Consider the following 6,276-nt stretch of genomic DNA (forward strand, 5'->3'; position numbering starts at 1 on the left):
CTACAGCCAACTGGGCAAGTGTTCAGGCACAAGGAGACACATAATTTCTCTGTTTCCATCCTTAGGAAAATTTATCACTTAACACCAGGAGCTTTCTCCTGCACAGATGGGATGTTCTGCATTCTGAGCTGGTCACATCCCCATGATCCAGCCAAGCCAATGTGCAGCACTACACACATATTGCACCCTGGACGTATCCATGCCCATCTTCTTTCATAAGCTGTACTGCACTCAAGCACCTCACTTCAACCACAACTCCTTCACCTTTGACATGGCATTACTTAATCTCCACTGAAATCTCTTCAGAACCTAAAGTCTTCACTTTTTTAATCCGTTTCCTTAAAGTTTGATGATTTTGTGATGCAAGCTGAACACCTGCGTGTCGCAGGGCACAAAGAACAGCAGCTCCTTCAGCCACCGCTGTCCCCTGTGATATACTTTCATTGACACCCTGTCCCGGTGGGTACATTTATCCCACTCACCACGTTATCCCACCCACACAACACAGACATCCCCTGCACGGCTTCCATCCAAAATGACATTCTCAGGAAATCAATTCTTTACACTGCTATTTTGTTTTCATTAGAGGAATTAAACAATACGTTTCAATTATACAAGATAGCTGGAGGCAGCGGTCAGCAAGGGCTATTACGACCCTCATCTATTCTTTTACAAGCCTTCTCCAGAAACGCTCAAGCAGGCACATGAGTGGGAGGGAAGGAGGGAGGAGGAGGCGAGAACATGTCTACAGCTAGTCCTCATTCATATCTCCACATAAATAAAGTCCAAACTCTGCTCGGTGTGACCTTGGATGAATAACACTACACACAATAAATAAGAGCACAAGCATGACAAATTAAGAATGAACGTTCAAAGTAAGGAATGGTTATAAGGAGGAAGCGTAACAGAGTGCCTTACTTAAAATTTAAAATCACCCACAGAGTAGTCGATGGAGGGCAAGAGCCACCTCAAACACACCTCAGTGCCGTAACTGAAGGTGGGTGGGTGACAAAGTGCGGTTTGAAATGCCGCCCTGCGCGACAGAAAGCAGAGCCCCAGAGAAGCCGGCTCGGTCAGCAGAATCCCTGCTACTTTTAAACGCTCCCCGGCAGAGCGGAGTTGAGGGCAGTTCCCTCACCGAGCCCAGTAGGCGATGCCGGCGCAGCTGCGGCTCCCCAAGTCCACGATATCCACGAGAACTTCATCTGTGTCACGGCGGCGGCGGTGCTCGCAAACCTTACCCCCGCGCCTCCCGCAGAGCACCCGCCCTCCCCACCACCAAACCTCGGAGGAGCCGGGGCCGGCGAGTGCGGACTCCCCAGTCCCGGAGCCAGCCCCGGAATCCCAGCCGAGGCGGTCCTAAAAAACACAGCAACTTCTCCCGCGCGGATCCACCCGCCCCATCCCCGCACGTCCCGGACCCACCCGCTCCCTCGGCACCGGGGCGGCCGCACCTCCTCGCAGCCCGGGGCGCGACATGGAACCCGGCGCGGTCCGCTGCGGCGGGGAGGTCTGCGGTGCCGGCGCCGCGGGCGAGCCCGGGCGGGCGAGGCGGGGCGGCGCCGGCCGCTCCCGCGGGAGGGGCGCGCACTCACCCGCTCAGCCCCGCAGCGCGGAGGGGCGCGGCGGCGGCGCGCTGCCGCGGGCGGAGCGAAGATGGAGGTGCGGCAGCGGCAGCCCGCCCATCCCGGCACGGCCACCGCCAGCCAGCGATCCGCGCCGCGCCGCTCCGCTCCGCGCCGCTGCGGCGGGGAACCGCAGGACGCCCTCTGCCGGGCGGCGGCGGGGTGGGCGGAGGAGTAGGGGCGAGAAGGAGGAACGGCAGTGTGAGGGGGAAAAGGCAGGACGGCGGCGTGAAGGAGGACGGGACGGAGCGGGACGGAGCAAGGCAAAACAAGACAAGGCAGCGGTGTGAGGCTGGGAGAGGACGGAATGGGTCAAGACAGCGATGTGAGGCAGAGACAGGATATAACGGGACAGGATGGCGGTGTGAAAGGGAGGGAGCGTGGAATGGGACTGGACAGCGGGGCGGTGTGAGGGGCGGAAGCATGGGACGGGACAGAACGGCCGAACGAGGAAGGACGGTACAAGGCAGGACGCCGCTGTCAGTGAAACGGAGCGGCTTCAGCGGGCAGTCCGACCGGTGTGGCGGTGCCAGTTGAAGAGCGGGAGTGAACCCCTCCGGGTTTCCCCAGCCCCAACAGTGTCCTCCGTGCCTGCGTTCTCGCCCGTTCCTGCTTCACCATCCAGCCACTGCTCCTGGCTCTAATGCCGCGTCCGGCTGCCAGCCTCATGGAGGTCTAAAACCCATGGAAAGTTACTTCTTACACTGTTAAATAAAGAGGTCGAGATTCCCACATATCTTATTAAAACACAGTAGCTCTCCAAAATGAGTCAATACAGCGGTTTAATTGTGTATTTAGCCCGCACCAAACTCCCAGCTGCATTTTTCACCACTCTCCTAATCCTGTTCGCTGTGCCGAGCGGAGGACACTTCCAGTGCTTCCCTAACAGCCCCAGATAATCACTAATACACTCTCGACAAGCTCAGCCCGAGGAGCATTAGCCCCATTGACTTTCAAAGTCATCTAAGTCATATTTTCAGGAATTTAATTAGTGCGAGGGATCACCAAACAGGCTGAAGCCCTCGATCAGGGAGGGAACATGTATTGATTGCAGGAAGAGGAGGCAGGGTGGATACTGAATCCATCACTTTTTAAATACACAGAGTGAATGATCTCAGTTTAGTTTACCTGCACCGGTTAGAAATTCAACTAGGCGTCATGCAACACAACCAACACTTTTTTATATGCCCCGTCAGTAAGTCTAGGTGTTTCTCAGGAAATATTAATGCATGTATCCCACTTGGCAAGCACCAGATGACTGTATGCACAACGAAATTACAGTACTTATTCCAGGCTTTCACACAGTTCTTGCTTCTGCCTTGTTCAAGTTAGTTCTCACATTATGTGGAGTATGAAACTAATTACGGCTACTGAAAATGAGAAATAACTGCACTGATAAGAGGCTGGTAAAAACAAATGACAATCAGGTCCTCGAAGACTAATATGTGACCTTTGCACTGACACTGTACCCCAGGGATAACCTATTCAGGCTCTGAAAATTAGCTCCCCAGGCGTTTTCCATTCAACAAGAACAATGTCTGTAATGTTTTAATGGACACGTTTGTGTCGCTCCTGTTTCTCATTTTATTTTTTCTTCACAGAAATATTACAGACTGGTAAATCCTAATGCAGGGATTGTGGATAGCATCTACAGATTCCAGATGAAACCAGAACTTCTGGTTCTGTATAATAAGCAAGTCTTCCTGCCTCAGATACCTTTTATCTTACAATAGCAAGAAGACAGCAGAGTAGAAACGAAGGCTGAGAAATGTGGTGGTACTTGCCATAAGGCATGAAAACCAGATCAGAGACTGCAACACAAGTTTCCTGCTTCCAGGTTCAGTCCTGACCATTGCTTTCATGAGTTCACAGATTCACAGCTTGCATTTGGTTGGAAGGGACTTTCAAAGGTCATTTTGTCCAACCCTCCTGCAGCAAACAGGCTACCCAGGGCCACATCAAGCCTGATCATTAATGTCTCCAGGGATGGGGCCTCAACAACATCCCTAGGCAACCTGATCCATTATTTCACCACTCTTACTGTAAAGAAATTCCTCCTTATGTCCAGCCTGAATCCACCATGCTGCAGTTTAAAACCATTGCCCCTCATCCTTTTGATACAAGTCCTTTTAAAGAGTCCTTCCCCAGACTTCCTGTAGGCCCCTATCAGATATGGAAATGTACCTACAAGATCTTCCTAGAGCCTTCTCTTCTCCAGGCTGAACACCTCAAATATTTTCAGCCTGTCTTCAAAGCAGAGGTGCTCCAGCCCTCTGATCATCTCTGTGGCCTTCCTCTGAGCCTGCAAATTATCAGGAATCATCCTGGAAGTTTACTGGGGAAGGAAAGACCATCAGAGATTGAGCTCCATCTGGTAAGAAACATTACAAACAAAGTTTTGTGAGAAAAGTTGTATTGTCAAAGCAGAAACACATCCTTGAAGACAATTTGTTGTAGAAAAGTTTTTCTCTCAGATGTTTTCCAGGTTAGAGAGCCCTACAGCAAATGCCCAGTAGCCAGTGGCAGAGGGCACTCACCAGGGCTGCACCAGCCTCAGCTTTGCTTCTCTGCTGCCTGCTTCTTTCTTCCATTGAAAACTTCTAAAAGGTCTCATTTTTGTCTGATACAGAATGAAACACACCTCTCGAAATGTCAGGAGTTTTTCACAAGTGACACTTCTGTTTTTTTCTGACTGGCCCTAGACTGCAGGCAGTTGCATGCTGTTTGCCTTCTTACAGCCCTCACGTCATTGTCTGGGGAGTTTCACACTCCATGGTTAATCTGGAGTTGAAGCATCTGGGAAACTGCTCTGCTGCAAGTCTTGGCTTAATTGCCAATGCAGAGTTAGCATTAATGCAGCTAATCTAGCATCTGGGCATGGGAGCCTGAACTGCCCCCCACAGCCTCAAGAGCAGCACTGATTAAAAGAAGCAGCAGTGCGAAAGGGTGAGAAAGAGTCCTTGCTCTCCTACATCCAGCTGTGTGTCAGCTCCTTTCAGCACACACATCTTGGCCTTGATTCTCTTCCTTGGGGCTTTAGCTTTCTCTCTCTTTCTCTTTTTTATTTTTACCTAAGAGATGTATAGGAAATAACTATGAAGCAAAGATCTAGAAAACGCATGAAATAAACCTGGTTTTCTCAACTGGGGTATAAGAACTGAAGTGAGAGACCAAGAAGCAGCAACAGGAAAATAAAAGCATAAACATAGAGTGTGAAGGAGCCTGGACCTCAGTATAACCTGTTAGGATGTTTTTTTTAGCCCAGACCACTTTTCTCTTGTTTCTGCTATTTGTGATCCCTTTATTAGATGGATCTTGCCTGCTTTTTGGGGCTCAAAGACAGAAAGATGGTACCTGAGTACTGTGACTAGTGGAAGCATCAAACCAATTCTTGCTTATGGATGACTATTTCAGCCTAAGAAGGGACTAACAAAGCCAGTGAATGACAGCTTGGATCAAGTTCATAATGACCTGGTTTGTACAGGCCAGGTGTTATGTAGATTGGAGCTTGTTATTGTGCGAAATTTTGGCAAGCCTCGTAATGCAACAGCCAGTTCCAGCAGAGCTGGGCAGACAGCCACAGACTAGAGGCAGGTCTATCTTCAGCAAGATGGGCAAAGAAGCCCTCTTTTGCTGTACTCAGTACCCTGGGGATGTGAACCAACCTGCCTGCACAGCATCTGGACTAAAGCTTATAAAGGAACAGAGAACAGTTTCAAAACATGGAATTCCAGGATTAAAAGTGAAGAAGAAAGCTTCCATCAAAATGACACTGAGTTTATTGTCTATTTCTTAGGGAAAACATTCAGAGCAAAACAGTATGAGCTAACATGTTTCCCACTACAGCATTAATAAGAAGTGAGCAAACTGTGTTACAAAATGTCCCTGTCAATATACGCTGCATTCATCAGGAACTGTTTCATAACAGCATATCAAAATTTATGTCATCAAAAAAGTAGTTTCTGAAGGAATGCAGGTGCCCATTTTTTAAAAAGAGGAAGATACCCAAACCAAGTATCTTGGGTGGAATTTTTGTAACACCAGGTAACTGTCAGGAAATCTGAATGCTTTTCACCAATACTCAGTACTTATTCCTGCACCCAGAGTTAATAAAAGGGATTGAGCAAACCCATCAAAGCCAGCTAGATGAATTGATCAGGTTTATGGAGGGGAGGGGTGTGGTTTAAGACATGCTGAGCATTGTAGCCATAATGTTTTCATACCTTACCACAAAAGCTAATACAACTTAGGAGAAGGAACAAAAATCTGAACTATGTGATTTTTTTAAATTAGGATAACTGCAAATCAATGACAGCTTTTTTCCATATCTGGAGTATGCCATTTCTACTGTAGCACTATCAGCTTTCATATTGGAGTCAGTGACAGCACAGAAAAGAAGCAAAAAGCCAAGCAGGTGACAAATGCCTGGCACAATGGATCTGCAGCCAAAAGGTACCCCTTTAGGTAAGCAGTACATACAGGACAGGCACACAGTAGGTGTGGTTAGTTCGGCTTTAATGCTGCACGAAAAGGTGGCTTACAAGGAGCTTCTTGAAGCTCTCATTGTTCCAGAACTTAACACTGAGGTTTGGAAGTTGTTTTTAATAGTCTGTTATGAACTGGAACCATGAGAACCTGAAAAAAAGAAATT

The 6,276-nt window shown here is 48.6% G+C and overlaps 1 protein-coding gene across 3 annotated transcripts in view; it reads right to left on the reverse strand.

Annotated features, from left to right (window-relative positions):
* THSD7B (thrombospondin type 1 domain containing 7B) overlaps nucleotides 1-1,690 on the reverse strand; it is a 427,787-nt gene extending 426,097 nt beyond the window's left edge. Inside the window, exon 1 of one of the 3 annotated variants that reach the window (XM_064155654.1) lies at nucleotides 1,596-1,690. The gene's annotated coding sequence lies outside the window, so the exon portion shown is untranslated. The other 2 variants (XM_064155664.1, XM_064155685.1) reach the window with 2 other exon arrangements.
* Between the last annotated feature and the right edge of the window lie 4,586 nt (nucleotides 1,691-6,276).

Source organism: Pogoniulus pusillus, chromosome 2 (assembly GCF_015220805.1).
Source record: "Pogoniulus pusillus isolate bPogPus1 chromosome 2, bPogPus1.pri, whole genome shotgun sequence".
Classification (NCBI taxonomy): Eukaryota; Metazoa; Chordata; class Aves; order Piciformes; family Lybiidae; genus Pogoniulus; species Pogoniulus pusillus.